Genomic DNA, 20,468 nt, shown 5'->3' on the forward strand with positions numbered 1-20,468 from the left:
CTGCCCACTGGGTAGCCCTGGCATGAAGGGATCCTGAGGTCCCTCTCCTGTGCAACAGAACGGGGAGGGAAAGGAGGAAGAAAGGCGTGGGGTGGAGATGCTCCGTGATTCTTCTCCGGGGAAAACAACAGCTCTCTGGAGAAGAGTGGTCAGGAGTTGTAGCCGGTGTTAGCGGAGGGTCTTGGCAAGGCCAGAAGACACGGTGTGTCTACTCAACATTAATTTTATCTGCTGTGATCTAGACTGTGAGTTCCATGGCCATGGCTCTCGACAGTCTGTATTTGGTCCTTTCATCCCTGCACCTGTTCATCCTGTAAAGCACGGCTCGTCGCCTTAAGCTAGTGAATAAGAAAGGTATGTCTGGGAGGGCAGAGAAAATCAAAACACATACAAACAAAATCTCAAGTATTTGCTACCTTCTGAGGGTCCCAGGAGCCCTGCTGGCATCATGGTCATGCATTGAGCTTCCACCCTCCAGGTCAACAGTTCGAAACCACTCACCCATTTGTGGGAGAAAGACGGCTCTCTACTCTCCTAAAGACTCACAGTCTTGGAAACCCACAGGGACAGTTCTAGCCTGTCGTACAGGTCACTCGAAGTTTTTCTGAGAACCCAAATCTGTCCCTATTAATTCCTAAACCCAGAAGTGCTACCCCTGCTTCAGGGATGGGCAAGAGCAGCAGCACCTCCGAGACCTAATGTATCCTACTCTGCTCCTCAGATTTCCAGGTCCCAAGGGTCCGTATGCACGTCAAAGTTTGAGAAGCAGGGGTCCTAAGTCCTGGGCCTTAGAAACAAAGGAATGAAAGGAGTGCCTCTGATGGGGAAGGGCTGTGTATCAGGACTGTCATCTTATAGACTGGGCCACATGAAGAGGAACGGGCATCAGGACCCAGAAGGACTGCCAACAACTTGTGTTATACAGATGACACAACCTTGATTGTTGAAAGCAAAGATGACTTGCAGCACTTGTTGATGAAGACCAAGGATTGAAGTCTTCAGAATGGATTACAACTCAAACCAAGACAACAAAAGTCATCATTGACCAACAGATAACATCATGAGAAAAGACTGGCATTGTCAAGGACTTCACCTTACTTGGATCCAAACCCAATACAAGGGAAGCAGTAGTCAAGAAGCCAAATGGCCTATTGTCTTGAGAAAATCGGAGCAAGTATACTACTTTGAGAACTATGGTGTCCCCGACTCAGATAACAGTATTATTAAGTGCCTCACACTCTTGTGAAAATTGGATGATGAATAAAGAAGATTGTGGAAGAACTGAAGCATGTGAATTATGATGTTGATGAAGAATATTCAAAGTACCATGGAGTGCCAAAGAACAAACAAATCTGTCTTGGAAAAAATGTCACCAGATTGCACCATGGGGAGGCTTTGTCTCACCCATTTTGGACAACTTGTCCTGAAAAAGGACATCATACTTGTAAGGTTGAGGGTAATTGACAAGCGGAAATCCCTCAAGGAAATGGAGTGGCACAACTGCAACAATGGGCTCAAGGAACAAGGGTGAGGGTAGCACAGGACCAAGAAGTGTCTTCTTCTGTTGTACACAGGGCCACCAAGGGTTGATAGTGCCTAACACCAACAACAATGCATTTCTGGGGGGAAGTTGGTCACTGGAAACCTTAGGAACAGAGCAGAACACTGATCAAGTGTCAAGAGCACACCTGAGGCTGGGGGTATCCAAAATGCAACGGAGGGATAACTGCCTCCTCAACATGGAATTACCCAACTAACACGAATGGAGTAAAGCCTTCGGGATAGTCATTGGATATGGGGATGACCCTAAACGTGAGGAACACCCAGCAACAATCAGAACATAGAATGTTCAAAATATGAGTCTAGGAAAACTGGAAGTCATCAAAAATGAAATGGAACACATAAGATTAACCTCATGAGGTTGGTGAGCTGAAATAGATCGATATTAGCCAATATAAATCAAAAAAAGATAAACTATCTTATGCTAGAAATTACAAGTGATTGAAGATAACATTTGGCAAAAGGAGCATTTCAAGATCTATCCTGAAGTACAATGTTATCTAACAACCATAAGCCTACAAGGAGGACCTGTCATGACAATTATTGTTCAAATCTACACACCAGCTACTAATGTCAAAGATGAATACATTGCAGATTTATAACAATTTATGCAGTCTGAAATGGATCAAATATGCAATCAAGATGCACTGAGAATTACGGGCAAGAGGAAAGTGTAAAACAAAGAATCAGTTCTTGAAAAATATACCCTTGGTAACAATGCACAGCACAGTGACATATAGAATATTAGGAGTCAATGACTTATCATTGCAATGCCTTTTCAAACAATAGAAATGATAACTTCACACATGAACCACACTGTAGGAAATGTGGAATGCATAAGAATCAACTTGCCTGTATCTATGGAAGGAGAACACGGAAAAGCTCCAAACTGTCGATCAGAACAAGGAAAGGGTCCAACTATGGGGAGACCATGAAGTCTCAAAAAACTCACTACCTGGGGAGGGAAGGGGAAGGAGAAAAGGAAAATGAGCTGATTCCAGGAACCAAGCAGAAGGTGAATGTTGAGAATGATGAGGGCAATGAATATATCGTGTTGTGCTTTACACAATTGATGTATGTATGGATTGCAATAAGAGTTGTATGAGCCCCTGATAAAATGATTTAAAATATTTTTTTTAAAAACTCACTACCACTGAATCTATGAGGACTCACAGCAACCCTGAAGGACAGGGTAGAACTAGCTGCCCCTGTGGGTTTCTGAGGCTCTAACTCGAATGGGAATAGAAAATCCTGTGTTTTTACCCGGAGGAGTGGCGGGTGGTCATCAGTCCAATGAGTAACCACTATGCCCCCAGGGGTCCTTTGACCATGAATCAATAATATGTAAATCAAAGTTGAAGAAAAAGACAATTAAAACAAGGGCAGAAGAGCCACAGTGCAACCTTGAGTACATCCACCTGAGTTTAGAGATCATGTCAAGAATAGACTTGGCAAGTTAAACACTAATGAAGACCAAACAAGTTGTGGGATGACATCAAGACGCTATATGAAGAAACCAAAGGTTGTTTAAAAGATAAAGAGGAAATGGATCCTGAAAAGGCTCTGACATTTGCTCTTGAATGTAGAGTGGGGAGAATGAATGCAGGAATTGACAATGTATGTGACCTGCACAGAAGCTTTCAGAAGTTGGCTCAAGAAGATGCCGTAGCTCCATTGCTGGCTTTTAGTTGTTGCAGTTGGTCCCTAGTTACAGAGCCACGATGCTGCAGAATCGACAAGCTCTTTGTCAAATTGCCCAAAGGACCATATGTACTGCTTTATGCAGACAGTTTGACAATAAAGTTTCAGCGAAACAGAAACTATGTCCGCAGAATAATAGGGTTCCAGTGCGTCTAAGGGTAGAGCAGCGACGTGCTCTGGTCCAGAGCCACCGTGGTTGTCACAGTCATGGGACAGCATTAGCCACACATCTGGCTGGCTATGGCTCCGTTCCCAAGAAGCAGGATTGACTTTAGTTTATCGCCCCAGCAGTTGGTTCCAGTTAACTCAGTGCTCTATGGACCAGTAAATAAATAACAGCTCTTCTTTGAGTACCCATGTTTATTGACTTGTACTAAATACCACCAAAAAGCAGTCTTTTCCATGAAACAAAAAAGAAGATACAGTAAAATATTATAATAAAAAAAGAACTCTGCTCTTTGAGAGAAAGATGAGGCTTACTACTCCTCTAGACTCACAAACCCACATAGGCAGTTCTACTCTGTCCAATGGGAATGCTAAGAGTTGGAATTGACTCAATGGCAGTGAGACTTTAATAAGACATGCAAAATTCTACAGTTAAAACACCAGAAAGTAAGAACAGGCATAGTATTCATCAAACTGAAAGAGCTATAGAGGGGGGAAAAAGCCAAGCCCCAAGATGCAATACTAAAGAATCCTATGGACAGAATTCTGAATGATGCAGGAAGCATCAAAATAAGATGGAAGGAATACACAGAGTCACTGTATCAAAAATACTTGGCCATCATGCAACCATTTGAGGAAGCAGGAAATGATCAAGGACCAGCGGTACTGAAGAAAGAAGTTTAAGCTGCATCAGACACGTTGGCCAAGAACAAACGCCAAAAATTGCAGTAAGAACAACTGAGATGCTTCAACAAATGGGATGCAATACTGGAAACACACATACACCTATTCCACATAATTTGAAAGACAGCTACCAAGTCAACACTTCAGCTACTTAGATGAAGGAAAAGACTATCAGAAAGATGTTTACCTGTGCTTTATTGGCTATGCAAAGGCATTCAACATTGTGGTTCACAATAAACTATGGACAGCCTTGAGAAGAATGGGAATTCCAGAACACTTCCCTGAGTTCATGCAGAACCTGCACATAAACAAGGAGGCAGTTTTTCCAACAGAATGAGGAAATGCTTCATTCTATAAAATCAAAAAGGTGTGTATCAAGATAGTGTGTTTTCACCATAATTATTCAATCTTTATGGTGAGCATAAGCACTGAGTAACTAGATTATTTGAAGAAACTGTGGCATGAAGATGAGGTAGATTTATTAACGATCTGTAACATAGATGACACAGACGTGCGTGCTGAAAGTGAAGAGGACAAGAAGCATTTATCAGTGAAGATCAAAGACTACAGGCATCCATGTGGATTACACATTAACATAAAGAAAAAAATCCTCATCACTGGACCAGTGAAGGAGCTCTGGTTGTCCCATGGGATGGGTACTGGGCTGCTAACACCCACCGGTCTCCAGGGGAGAAAGAAGGAACTGTCTGCTCTCAGAATGGTGAGTGTCTGATACTCTGAGGAACAGCCTGACACTATCCTACACAGTTGCTCTGAGTCAGAATCTACTCAATGGCAGTGGCTTTAGTTTTGGTTTTGGTTTGGGGTTTTGGTTTTGCCCAATAAGCAACATCGTGTTATACCAAGAAACTTCTGGAACTGACAGGGATATTATTTTACTTGATCATACAGTCCACACACATAGAATCGTCGACCAAGAAAGTAAAGGTCGTATTGTATTGCAGAACTCTGATGCAATAGACCTCTTCAATGTGATAGAAAGCAAAGATCTCTTTGAGAACGAGGGTGTGCCTGACCCAAGCCCGGATAATATTTTCAGTTACCCTCAGATGCATACCAAAGTTGGACAATCAGGAAGAAAGCCAATGAGATAGATTGGCCTGGTGGCTGCCATAAACTCCCCCATAACAACAAACAGGAGAGTGGCACAGGGCCCGACCGTGTCTCTTTCTGTTGTAGCTTGGGTCGCTATGAGTGGGAGCTGGCTCAAGGACACACAACCCAAGGAATCATCTCTACCTAGAAGTTAGAATTTAGGAAAACGGCTCTAAGAAATGCTTGTTACAATAAGTCTTACTAAGTGTCTATTTATTTTTAGGCTTTTGAAACATTCTTTTAATGGTTTATTTCTTGGGAGAGGAAAAGCTTTATGTAGCTCATATGTTCTATATTAAAGTTACTACAAATTGTACCTAATGCATTTTTTCTGTATCTGTATCCATTTTACACAACGGAATGGGTATGAGGCAAATACAGACATCATAAGCATATCTTCAGATGGTAGACAGTGACTTTTCAAAGGCAATTTATAAACTCCAGATTCTCAGCAAATAGAAGAAGAGGACAATCCTACTTGTAATGTCATAGAACTCATTGCTAAATCGGTTTGGATAATACCAAAAGCAGAATGGGAGATCATGAAACAGAAACTATGGGTGAAAACCTGCTACAGTGGATTCAGACATTCCAAAAGCTGGGATGGGCATGCCCTGTCTGCAACATTAATAACCAGTGTACACGAGGGAAATGTTATGGGAGGGGAGCGAGCTAGGGAGGGGTTTTCATTTAAGAACTCATAATGTAGGAAAATTAGAATTCACTCCCAGTCAATGAATGTAAGTGATATTATCTGACACTTTTGAAAAGTGTCCATTCCTTGCAAATCTTCTTAGAAAGTATATTTTCTCTAGGAAGAAACACTTATATGTGTGTGTAGATGACATTTATATGCATATATAATAGTTGCATGTAGACATTTAATATATGTAGCCCCTGGATACAAATAGTTAATATGCATTGACTGTTTAAAAGTGATGGGAAGTATCGCCACACTCAGATCCATACTCACGTCTACTGCGCCCATACCCATAGTGACGCTAGAACACAGGACAGAACTGCCTCTGCGAAGTTCTGACACCAACCACTGATGGGACTAGAAAGCCGTGTCTTTCTAACCACAAAGAGACTGGTGGTTTCAAACTACTGACCTTGCAGTTAACAACCGAATTCCTATGATGCCTCCAGTGCTCCTGGGCAGCATGGAAGGAGAGTGTGTGTGTGTGTGTGTGTGTGTGTGTGTGTGTGTACACATATATACAAATTCAAACTCACTGCCATCTAGTCTATTCTTACACATGGGGACCCTAAAGACAGGGCAGAACCATCCTTGTCAGGTCCTCGAGGTTGCAACTCTTTAAAGAGGCAGAAAGTGGAGGTTCAGAACTGCTGACCTTACAATGCTTAACAACTGCATCACCAGGGCTTCTGGCAATGTGCGCCTGTATATGAGGGTGCTTATGTAGATGAGGTGTTTACTAATTTACTTAGTTTGACACAAGACCATGTGAGATAAATAATATTATTCTCACCATGCCCTTTTAGAAATGAAGAAATAAAAGCAATTACGTGATTAGCTCGTGTTCACCAACTACTACTTGGAAAAGGTGTGATTTCCGAATTTATGTTTTCAACCACTCTATTTGACTTAATATTTTGACTGAAATTTGAAAAATTAGCTAGATCTCTGGAATTTTACAGTAACACAAAGAGCAAAAGTTAAGTATTTGCTGTACCATGTAAGTCAGTGATTGCAAACACTGATCATGTTTTCCATTCCGCCTCTTCTCACACTAAGCTTCAAACACCAAATCATTTTTCCTAAGATTTCATGATGATCAGTATTTGGCAAAACAAAAGAATAGGAAAGCCAAAAAGCAGAAGATACTTGTCCAGTAGTGCTTTCAAATATAATCCAACAGTTTGTTATTTTTTTTAACCTTCTTCCCCACTCCCTGCCCTTACCCAACTCCCACCCCTCAAAACCCCTCCCACTCCTGTGGTGTGATGGTTCATGAGTGGAGCTGCTAACCCTGGTCGACAGTCTCAACTCCCTGGCCACTCTGAGGAGAGAGCTGAGACTTTCTGCTTCTTCAGTGATTTCCAGTCTCGAGTCCCCACAGGGCAGTTCCACTCTGTTCTGTAGAGTCACGGTGCATTTGAATGCAGCCAAGGACAATGCGTGTATTTTTAAAGTGACATGTATTTTAATCTTGAAAAATTATGACTGGGAACACCGGATACTTGCAATTTTTTAAAACAATTTATTAGGGGCTCATACAACTCTTATCACAGTCCATACACATACATACATCAATTGTCTAAAGCACATCTGTACATTCCTTGCCCTAATCATTTTCTTTTTTTTCTCCTCTTTTCTTTTTTTACATTTTATTAGGGACTCATACAACTCTTATCACAATCCATACATATACATACATCAATTTTATAAAGCACATCCATACATTCCCTGCCCCAATCATTCTCAGAGCATTTGCTCTCCACTTAAGCCCTTTGCATCAGGTCCTCTTTGGATACTTGCAATTTTAAGTTAAAGAATTTCCATGGGAAAATATCATTGAGATTTAAGACGCACTCGGTTATTTGCATTGAAAGTCTTCCCCCTGCACAGAGGACACGTAAATATAATGACATGGAACTGCACTCTGCCCGTGGGCATCAGGTTTGAGATGTGTTTGGTTTGTTTAACATCTTGCCCATAAGCACTGGTGTTATTTGAACCAAAAGGCATGATAAATTGCATAAGTATTTGTAATTAGTGAGTAAAGAACAATTAAAGATCTAATTGGATTATACCATTTCTCCAAGTCAACTTTCAGTTTTTCCGAATTACTAGGGCAATGGTACTGAAAGTTCTGTGGGTATCGAAGTGGCATGAGCATGGCCACTGAGAGGCGAATTTGCTTGTTTGTACAGTAGCATCTAAAATTACCAAGTGTGTAGCGCACACCCTCCCGAGTGCATAAACAGTGGTCCGTTGCTCAGCAGAAGGCGATGGGCCCTTCGCAAAGAGAGCAGGTCAGTCATTTTTCTACCTACCTGAAAGGGACAGGGCCTTACAGTACAGGTACTATAGCCACCTTACATGAAAGATGTGAGTGCTCCATTTAAAACAGAAAGCCACCTCTGTCCCTCTGTTCTTATGAGATTTAAATTCACTGGATTTCAGAACCACATATATTGAATCTCCCTTCTGGGAGGCCCACCAGGGCACCCATGAAAAGAAGATGTATCTCGATAGGGTTTTTCTTGTAAACTATTTAAATGAAAAATTGAGCGTTTTAAGGCTTTCACAATCATTCTTTTTCATCATGCAATTAAATATTCATACAATGCAAAAACCACTGCAGTTGTTACAGCATTTTAATTTAACAAATAAACAATACAATATTGATTTCCAAGAATGCCATGCAGTAGGATAAAAGAAAGATCAGAAGTAAAGGAAATTATATTTCTAATCTCCTAGAATTTAATATTTAGCAAAGCAAACCTTCACTTTTATTTTCAAACAAAGGCCTTTCTTATTAGAGAAATCTAGACAAATTTAGTGAGCATCGCCCAGATTATTTACTGGTTTTATAGGTTCTCAGTCTTGTAAAGGTGCATTGTCAGAATTATTACTTCAACGCTTTATTTTACCACATGGCTATCCATGCATATCCAGGAAGAACCCTCCAATAACTTCTAGGAAGTAATTTGGATTACTTATTGAGTTTTTGTGTTGGAACATTTGATTATAAGAAGAGCTCGTGAAGCTCTATTAAGAGCTGAAAAAATTACAGAACAAAAGGCTTTTGGGAGTTTCGCAAATGAAGGTCATCTCTCCATGCATTTTATACCTTCTGTTCGCTTCCATGATACAAACATACAAAATACTTCATGCAATTGTTAGAGTCTTGTCATATATAACTTAAATGTAAGCAGTTGTACTGTGTGTAAGATACCAGGAATATAAGAATATATTGTTTTAAAACTATATAAACAAATGCTAATATATATTTTAACCTCTACAGGGAATGGGAAACTTGTGAATGGAGATTTTGGATGACTGAAAAATTACTTCCCTGGGTACCTTATGACTCCAAGGAGACATAATCTCCATTTCCTTGTTGAAACCTTACAGGCACTACTTTGGTAGGATGAGTCAAATAAAGGCTAGATGTTGATTTAACTAACACTAACCATCATTGCTAATGCGCAGCCTTCCCCGAAGACACCAACATCCTTCAGTGTGAACCTGTATGTATGCTGAAAAGGACTAGTAGTTATTAAGATGCTTGCATTGATTTCTGGATATATTTTTTCTAGCAGGTATTATGTAAGCTTATTATCCTTGAAGTTCCATCAGTAAAAAATGCACCTACAAAAGGCTGCTGAAAAGCAGGGTATGAGGTTGACTTTGATGTTACCCAACCTTACATTGAAGTTAAGTTTTAGAACTCTGCAGGAAATAAGCACACTGGGTGTGCATGTGTTAACCTATGAGCCAGGGTCAGAAGGAATTGAAGTGAGCAGGAGCACCAGATGTTAGAGAACCCCAGGCAGCACCTCCCAGTAGGTGATCCACCTCTCTGACCTCACCTTGTCCCCGACTTTGTGCTTGAATCATGGTGCTTCCTATTGCCCTCCTGACTCTCACCTCCAGGGTTCCTGACCCTACTTTACTGATCCGACTTTGCTCGGTAGTGTGCCTAACTTTGACCTGGCAATTTGATTCTAATGCTCTGCTCTGGTTTTGATTGTGCTTCCTATCTGGTCTGTCGGTAATATCTCTCTATTCCCATCACCAGTTCTTTTTCTTGACAACCCCTTCTGATTGATGCTTCAATATTTTTTATCAGACTTGTAGCCAAAATATTTAGCCTCCAAATGAAGTAATGACACTCGCCTATTCCTTAAATTCAACATTGCATTAGTGTACCAAATATTGAATTGTATTTAAATAGAGATAAAAATTTTAGAAATAATTTCCTAGTGTATAGACAGACATAGATGGTCTTTAAGCAGCAAATTGAAGATTTAACAAAGTTAAGCCTTGAAAAAGTTGCATTGCATTGCATACATTTAAGGAATCCAGCAGAAATCAATTGAGTATCATCAGGGCACATGTAATATTTTTATTTCTTAATAATAACAAACTACAGTGTTTCACATATATAGTGGACAGTATATAAATATTGTAATAATTCTTAGGGACACTGGTGGTACAGTGGTTAAAATAATCAGTGGCTAACCAAAAAGTTTAACCTACCAGCTGCTCTGTGGGATAAAGCTGTGGCAATCTGCTCCCATAAAGATGAGAACTTTGGAAACACTATGGGACTATTATATTATGCTCTCAATGTGGAATTGACAGCACACACCAACAGAAATGTCTTTCCCAATAAGCAAATAGAACTGATAAACCTTCATATCATGTGGCATCCTTTTTGGAAATATGATGTGAGATGGAAGTGCCACACTGTGAAATTTTAATTACAGCACAGATAAAATGCCAGGGCTTGGCCCAAAATTACCACTATCTTGGGAAGCACATCAGTCAAAGTTTGTTACCAAGTTTCAATTGCAAATTAAGAGTCTTTGTATTTTTTCTTACAAGTGATATAAAATAATATCCCTGTGGCTAAGCAACTGACCTGGGTAAATGTTTACTGTCATCATGTAAATGTAAGGTGCGCACACTGAGTAAATGAACTACCACAATAAGAAGTCCATCTCCAAGCCCTAAATGAATCTTGTGTATTCAGCAAGCAAAAGAACAAAAATGATGCATGTTGATAAACCCCATGTAGGCTCATAAAACCAATTAGCAAACATTGCACATTCCAGCATTTTCTGAGCAATATTCTATGAACAAACACAATTTAAAGGTGCTGATGAAATGACAAAGTCCAAAAGCATTTCATGTTCCATCTATAAGCCATGAAAGTTATTGTATATCGCCTTGAAAATCTTGATTCAGAAAATTGAGAGACTCCAAACTATGCTCAGAGAGCCATCCTGCTGAGGTGCACCAATTCAGCCTGGAAGGCCAACCACGGAGAGATGAAAACTAGAGAACAGTTTGTTGTATTGTTAGTTCTCATCTGTCGGCTCCAACTCATGACAACCTTATGTAAAGCAAAACAGTTTCATACCCAACCCTACCCCACCTCAGGATCCCTGATGCACGTCATTGACTCCATCCTTGCAGCCCCTGTGCAGTGCCATTCAAGCGAGGGGCCTCATTCCTACATGGAGCAATATTCTCCTGAAATTCATGAGTGTTTATTGTCTAATTTTTGGAAGTCTATTGTTAGGCCTTTCTTCTGTCTGTCTGTCCTAGTCTGGAAGCTCAACTGAAAACTGTCAAGCTTTTGCTAGTATTTGATATGTTTATTTGGATACTAGATAAAGGAGGAAATAATAGGAGAAAATAATATCTATTTCAAATTTTAGGATGATCAAATGTTGACATGTCCAGCAAGAAGAATAAGTGAATTTTATGGGATGCCAATTGCTATTGCTTGTAACCCAGTCAACCTTAATTCATGGCAACCACATTTTTGCTGAGTGGAATTTCTCCCTAAGATTTTCAAAGCTATCACCTTTTAGAAACAGCCAGATCTGTCCTCCAGGAGAACTCTGGGTGAGTTCACATCACCAACCTTCTGGTCCATAGTTGAACACTAATCTATCTATGCTCCCCAGAGATTCCTTATGTCATTGTACACTCGCTGCCATCCAGTACATTTCAACTCACCCAACTCGATACAAGGTTTCTTAGACTAAAACTTTCCAGGCATCAGACAGCCTCCTCTTTCTCGGACAGGGGACTGGTGGGTGTGAACCAATGGTTTTCTGGATATTGGTTTAATTCATAGTGCCACCAAGGCTCATTATTTCATTGAATATCAACTCTTAGCTCCTTAAAAGTCAAGCTATGCTTACACCTCTTTCTACCCATCCATCTTTTTTTCCCAAATATTTCACTCGCAAATGTCTAGGAAGGTCCATTATTAAGAAATAACTTCTTTAAAATGAGAAAATCACCACAATTCTTCCATCAATAGAATGGATGATACAGTGAAATACTGCACGCCGAGGAAATGGAAGTGATTGTAAGCAAAAGAGAAGAGATATTTTCACTTCAATTTGGCTTTATTCTATTCAATGCTACTTTATTTTAACCCCCCCCAAAAAAAAAAAACTTACTGCCCTCAGGTCAATTCCAATGATAGTGACCCTATAGAACAGAGTATAATGGCCCCTGTTGGTTCCTGAGACGGGAACTCTTTATGAAAGTAGGAAGCTTCATCTTCCTCCCTCAGAGAGGCCGGTGGTCTCTAATTGCTGACCTCCTGGTTAGCAACCCAGTTAATAACCTACCTCACCAGTAGGGATCCAGATTTTTTAACAGAGTAGATGTTTGTGCTAATTACATAATCTGTGGTCAACTTGAGACTATTAAGGGTGAATGGGGTGGAGTTTAGCCTACCAATCAAGTCACAGCTTGATGGCCTAATTTGGAGGCTCTAAGGAGATAAATAGCTTGCTGGAGGGGAGAAACACACACTCACTCCCTGCGAGACATTCCTGTTAACAAGCCACATGGAGCTATGCTGATGGCAGCCAGAGCCTTGGAGCTGGAGGAGCCACATGGAGACCCACACCAGCGCTAAGATGCTTCCACCAACACTGGATCCACAAGACTTTCCACCCACTCACCTCTGATCTTCCTGCATTTGGTATCATTGCATGTGTTGTGTGAGTCTGAAGAGTAATTTGCAGACAGGTACTGGACATACTGGCTAATATTGGATTTATGGGCTTGACTTGGACTGGGCTGGGTTTCTTTTAATGTGCAATTACTTTTCATGTAAAGCTCTTTCTTATACATATGTGAGTCTCCCTGGATTTGTTTCTCTAGTCAACCCGGACTAACACAGAGCTTAATCCATTTGGTAGGTTGGTTGATTGTTGGTTGGTTGGTTGGTTATTTGCTTGGTTGGTTGGTTGGATGTTGTTTGTTTGATTGATTGGTTGGTTGGTTGGTTGGTTGGTTGGTTGGTTGGTTGGTTGGTGTGTGCATTTGTGCTTTCTTATTTTCTATTCTGTCTCAATTCCATAAAGACTTTCATGGTGTATCAAAAGGGGGAAAAAGGAAATGGACCAAAAATGTAGCTATAAACAAAAATGTACAGCTCCTTCAGGAAGGAATTACTTCACTATTTTACTACTGGATCACTTAATTCAGCTATCTATCACCTCAGCCTAAGCTGCCTGAAAACTGGTTGTGGAAAACGACACTCTAACCCTCTCTCCGCTGTAACGAAAATCATCAAGTCTTAGTGTCAGCCTGGTTTAGAGATATGATTGTGAATGGGTACATAGTTGCAGCTCCATTCTGCACCTAAAAATGGCATTGTAACGACTAAGAGAGAAGTGGGGGGGGGGGCATACACAAAAGCTGCTGCAGCATCCGTGTGAATAAGCATGTAATAAACTTAGAGGATGTGCCGTTCCTCTTTATGAGACTGCTCTAGGGCTTCAGGTCACCCCCAACATCTGTCAAAGAAGTCCATATTGGGGCCTTCCTCTAGCCAAATCTCCTCAGATACAACCACTATGCGTAATCATATTACTACTTATATATACATGAAATTAGAGAATGAGAGAATTTGTGCAAATAGATATATTAAATCTTAGTTAAAAGCAAATAAGAAAGAAATATTCTAAATAGGGAAGGAGGAGTATTATATTTTGATTCAGCCAGTGGGAAATCAAAATGGTTCAGTCATTTCTTTAGCATTCTATAGCTAAATAAGTCTTAAGTGTGTGATTAATTTTCTTTCTGCTTCACTGTGCTTATAGCTGATGACACATTCTTTAAACTACAACCTAAACAATAATGATAATAATAAAGGAGGGCATTGGTACTCTTGGTAAATCGAGCTGACCCAAGAGGAAGGAAAGTGCACTGCCTGGTGGGGTTGTTGGTCCACCAGCAATGCTTACCTTCGAAGGCCTGTCTTGGATAAGGAGCTATTTAGACAGAGTCTTCAGTCATTGAGGGAAGTGAAGTCTCTTCATTATCTTAAATGCCAAAACACCAAACTCACTGCCCTTGAGCTGATTCCAACTCACAGTGACCCTACTGGACAGAGGGGAACTGTCCCTGTGAGTTTCCGAGACTTAAATCTTTATGGAAATAGAGAGTCTCATCTTTCTCCCTCAGAGCGACTGATGCATTCGAACCACTGGCCTTGCAATCGCAGCGCAGTGTGTAGCCCACTGTGCCACCAGCACCCCTTTCATTCTCTTAAATCATCACCATTTCCACATGGCCTCGTGCCAACCCACAGTGAGTCTCCCACACACGTGGATTGCAGGAAGAATGGAATAGGAGTGCAAAGCACTAACTGGCTAGTACATCAAAAGGCAAATAGTGTTCTAAGCAAGAGAGAAGAGGGAGGGGAAATATCCAGGAGACGAATTTGGAAAATTGGAAGAGTGAAGAAAATTTCAGAGCCAAGAGAGTGACATCGATGGTAGCAACATTTTTAAGGTTCTCCCTTTCTCTGTTTCTAAAGAGAGAAAGTTTGCTTCACACGGTGTTCCAACATCTTATTTTTCTTCCATATTCCTGAGATAACTTATTCTCTTAACATAATTGATTCTTTCTTAAACAGAAAAAACCAAGCTGCAAAAATATAATGGACCATTCAAATGTGGTGAGTCATATTTTAAAATAAATTTATAAAAACTTTATATTTATTGTATATAATGAACTGAATTCTATCATTTGGTATGGATGGATGCATAAGTACCTGATCAACAATTATCCTCTATTTTTCCACTGATTTTTTGACAGAATTCTATATTGTATGTTCTATGGGTACGTTCTGTATTTTTTTTCCTCTAATTTGATGGCATATAAATACTGTTTAAATTTCAACTCAAATACCTTAATGCATAATGTAAAAGAACTAAGGAGGAAAAGTAGGGAGTCTTTGACCCCGATCATTGTGTCTATACACCAAGAGAGCTTGGGGGCAGAACCAAGGCAGAAACACTTTTGCAACAAAAATAATTTATGCTTGTGTATTCTGTCGCATAGCTTAAAAACTACAGGTTAAGCAAATTACCATAGGGACTTTATTCTTAATTCTGCCCATCACCTAAGTGAATTATCAAGTCTGAACCTTTCACTGAGAGCTGCGTTTCTTTCTAATTACCTTCCTACTTAACAGCCTGAAGGGACCCGTCACATCAGTCACGCCTTCCATGCACCGTCGAACCTCAGCTTGAACCCCTAAACTCAGGGGCCTTTGAAATCTTTAGAGCCAGTCCTACAGAAGACACATTCTACATCGCAGCGCTGGCTGGCTACACTTCAGCACAAAACAATATTTCAAGCTTTCTGATATACATGTGTCACCTCTTTGTGACAAATAGCTGGTATTAATTAGGCCCTAGACTTGGTGAGATTGCTGTTATTAACTGAGAGAAGATGGGTTGGATTTAATTGTGTGTGACATCAAAGTCAAGTGACTGATATTTCAAGCATCATTTAAAATGTTTGATATTGAAGTCATTGTAGTCACATAAAGACTGTCTAAAAATATCAAGGAGACTGATGAGAAAAGAACTGAAATGCATTTGTACATCTATCTTATGAAGTGTACTTGATGTCATTTACCGGTATTTCTGATTCATATGTGTACTATTTATTTGTTTAGCCACGTAAATTTTTCAAATTTTAACCATCTGAAAAACAGCACTAAACCAACCTTCATCTATTTATAATAGTAACTGATTTTAAAGAGATGTCATAAATTTGTTGGAATATGTTTGGATATTATCAAAAATAGACTTACAAATAGAGCAAAATTATTTTAATAAATGTGTAATCTCTGTAAAAGATATTTGGAAATAATGTGTCTAATAAGATTAAAAAATAAATAAAACTTTACCAAAAGTTTTACATTGGAAGCAATTTTTCTATATAAAAATTAACAGAAATACTGTCATTTTAATTTCTCCAAAATTGGTCAATATTTTCTATGATATTTTAGTACATGAAAAATGGAAATGAGAAATATATTCTATCAATATCCATTCAATAAATCTAATTAGTTGAAGCAAAGATTTTTTTAATACAAGAGTAACAGTAGTTTGTTTAATTACTTTCAGAGAAAAGATTAAGATAGTTATTTATTTGACATTTGACATAAAATACCCAAGATAATTGCATGGAAATCGGCTTAATTAAAATGTAATATATTCAAACAAAGTGTCCCTTGGGTATTCTTTTAGAAATAGAAATATAATACATAACTTCCAAAAGTTCACATGTAATCGAATGTCTCACCAAATACTTGAATAAAAATCTAAAATATCAAAAGTTGAAAGTTGAGTAAACAAAATTAATCATTTAATTTAAATAAAATCTACCTATTTGTGAATTTTTAATTATATAAGAATGTTTTTATGAATATTAAGTTAAAGTAAATGCTTATTTTTTACACTACAATTTTTGTATTATAAACATAATCCCTCCATTTAAATTCAGATCTCTCTGAACTACTTATGCAAATAATAACAATTAATCACTAGATTTTAGACATACATGATTAATGATAAAAATATAAGTGTAGGAAAATATAGCAAAATTTAAATGATAGGTCTAATAGTCTCTTTTTGAAATAACCTGTGTTGTCTCGGAAAATTGTAGTGTGGTATTTTAGAAAGGATACTGAGTCCTTTAGTGTGTATGTATGTGCCTATTTATGCACAGTAATTTCCAGGAATAAATAAGAGGAAATCTACCTTTTCTTTCTCTGGACCTGATTACACAACTGTAATTTAAAAGCAACTTTAGCAAAACCATAGGCTAATGTGATTTTTAATAATTTCAACTACAATTCTTATTAAATATATGTGTTGTCAAAGATATTAAAATCAAAAATAGATATACATCAAAATTATTTACCTACTATTCCTTTGTTTTGCTTCTCATAAATTTATCTCAATGAACAATGTGGTGCAATAGCTTCACATTTCACATTTAGTCTTCAAGCGAATTGGTTTAAAAATTATTTCCAATGCATCCATTGTACTTTTTTCAAACAGCATTTATAAATTATAAAATAGTCAAGTGTAGAGTATTACTTATATAAAAACTACAGGAGTAAAAGCCCCTTGTCATTAGAATGCGTGTATTCTTAACAAGGGTACTTCTGTTGACTGAAATCACCAAACCCATTTAATAATTACACTGTACTTTACATACCGTGCTGCTGTTTAGAAAGTACACCGCAGTGTATTATCTGACACTCATGACATGACTACAGATAGAAAATTTTAACTGTCCTGAAGAGCACAGGAATTTCTTTGTTTATTCCTTCACGCTTGCCCTCCTCCTCACTCCTTCATTTTTTGTGTGTGTTTTTGTGGGGTTTTGTTGTTGTTGTTGTTAGATGATTGATTGAGTAAAATTATACAAAAGCATTAAAGAAAGTGGTGGCTTAATAGGGGTCTGTCCCACATAAATCCATTTCAAATAGGGATTTGAGAGTTTAACCTGAGAATTACCTGATTTTTTAGTCACCAGTTACCACAACAATTTAATGCAGCATGAGAAAACTTTTCTCCATCCTTCAAAACTGTGCACAGAAGGCCAAGGTCTCCCATTATTTAGTATTTCCTCCCTCCATCTTCTACAAAGTATGTCACCAGTGCTCTTCCAAGCAGTGATAAGATAATTGTGCTAGACAGGGTTCTCTAGAGAGATAAAACAAGATTGCTAATAATTAGATAGATAGATAGATAGGTAGATAGATAGATAGATAGATAACATAAGAAATGAACTGTTAAATTATAAACAGATAGATATATAATACAAGAAATGAACAGTTAAATTATAAAGCAGTACAAATGGCTCAGTACAACTCACTCCCGTGAGAGAGCTGTGAGACACTGACAGTCCTTCAAGTCTTGAGGGCCATCAGGTAGTCCTCTGTAGAGAGATCCAGGCTATCTCGACACAGGCAGCAAACAGTCAGGTCACCAACAGTCAGGTGACCAACAGTCAGTTCCTAGTTCAAGAGATGTAAATTCCAATTGTGTGGCGAAGCAGGTCTTGAAGGAACCTCAAATTACAGCGACACAGTCCACGGGTTAGGTGTGCCACGGATAGTGTAGCTTTCAAATTGCGGCACAGAACAAGCAAGGCAGCCACACACTGGTCCAGTGATCAAAGAGCAAGAGACAAGAAAGGTGAGGCTTGCTGAGCCATTTATCTCTCCGTCCTTCAATTAATCCCACGTGTGTTTATCAGCCAGGCTGGCACAATAAACTAACTCCCTCAATAATGTAATTATGAGTCAACATTAATTCAAAGGCAGTGAGCTTTAAGTATTTTTATACGCTTGAGCCACATATGAGCATAAGTATATGTTTAGACCCAGCAGGCATATAGGAGTGTATTTTCTCGATATTAAAGTGAAGCAGGATATTGGACCTATTCATTCCTTCCCCTATCAGACTAGATGGCGGATGGATGAATGGATGAATATTGAGGCAGATCGAAAGGGAAGACCAACAGAGACAAACCCTTTTTTAAATATCATTTTATTCAGGACTCTTACAGCTCTTGTGACAATCCATATATTTATCCATTCAGTCAGACACATCTGTACATATGTTGTCATCATCTTTTCCAGAACATTTTCTTTCTACTTGAGCCCCTGGAATCAGTTCCTCATTTTCACTCTCCCTCTTCCACCCTCCCTTACGCCCCCTTGATAATTTATAAATTATTCTTTTCTTCCATATCTTGTACAGACTGCTACAGAGATGAATTTCTTAAGGAGACATAAATAAGCCTGGTGGCTACATATTCATCAAAAATAAATTCCAGCACTTTGCGGGAATGGGAAACTCGGAGACCTGCTCTCACCTTACCCTTAGACCAATCTCTGCACCCATCCAGCCTTCTCAGGCCCATTATCTGTAGAAGGTTCATAAACTCTGTAGGAATGTCAACGTCCAGAGACTGCCATTAGCAAATTCTCAACAAAGGCCTTTTTATTAAAAAAAAAAAATTTAACCCTAAAGGAGACATGGTGATTCAATTTTATTTTGAAAGGGTCCCACACTATTTATATTAAAAACCAGTTATAAAGAATCTGATTCAAGTTGTAGCAAGGGAGCGCTGCCCTAGAAAACTCACCCGCCTCCCCTACCCCCAAATCTGCACAGAAGTAGACTGTCTCTTCTGTCTCTCCCAGGAGTAGTTCCAAAGAGCTGCTTGTATCAAAACATCACCATGAAGCTGTGTGGATTACAAGTGTATATTTGAACAGGGTAACTATTAGTCAGAGCCTATGTGGTTATGGTATGATGTAATGTATGAATACCTTCCTCAGACCATCCTCTTCCCCCACTATCCTCCTGTCCTCCACCCTCCTGTGTCCTTCTAATGGTTCTGCCTTCTGTCACTAAGAATTTTAGAATTTCATATACATGAAATCATACTGTATGTACATCTTTTGTCTTCACTTCTTTCATTCAGAATAGTTATTAAGATTCATCCATGTTTTAGAATGTGTTCATAGATTATTACTTTTTGTTGCTAAGCAGTGTGCTATTGTGTGGCTATATCATAGTGTGTTTATCTTTTCACCTGTTAAAGGATATTTGGGTTGTTTCTAGTTTGAGGCTGTTACATATACAGCTGATATGAACATTTATATGAGTTTTCATAAGGTCATATGCTGCCACTTGATAACTACTTCAACCTGCTATATGTCTATTAAGATTTTCTACATTGATTCAGTTTTAGTAGTTTTATCTTTTTAAGAATTTGTCTATTTCAATTCATTATCTTTAGAGAAATTTTAATATTAATAAGCATCTTGTAATTTTTTTTTAAATCACACCCAGAATTTTTTTAATATTTCAGTATAAAGTTGATGTATAAATATGAATATGGCCATGTTGGTCAATATATTGTGAAACTTGCTCAATGAAAAACAGTTACACTCTGAGACCCCTCACCCTCAGCTTTCCTTACCAACCCTATATTGAATGGCTTTAAGAATGATGAATTCTTCTACCTTGCAGGGTTGGATAGGACAGAGGCTGTACACTGGTACATAGGAGGGTTGGAGATACAGGGAATCCAGGGTGGATGATACCTCCAGGACCAAGGGCGTGAGGGACGATGCTGGGAGAGTGGAGGGTGGGTGGGTTGGAAAGGGGGAACTGATTGCAAG

Source organism: Tenrec ecaudatus, chromosome 8 (genome assembly GCF_050624435.1).
Source record: "Tenrec ecaudatus isolate mTenEca1 chromosome 8, mTenEca1.hap1, whole genome shotgun sequence".
In the NCBI taxonomy this organism is placed as follows: Eukaryota; Metazoa; Chordata; class Mammalia; order Afrosoricida; family Tenrecidae; genus Tenrec; species Tenrec ecaudatus.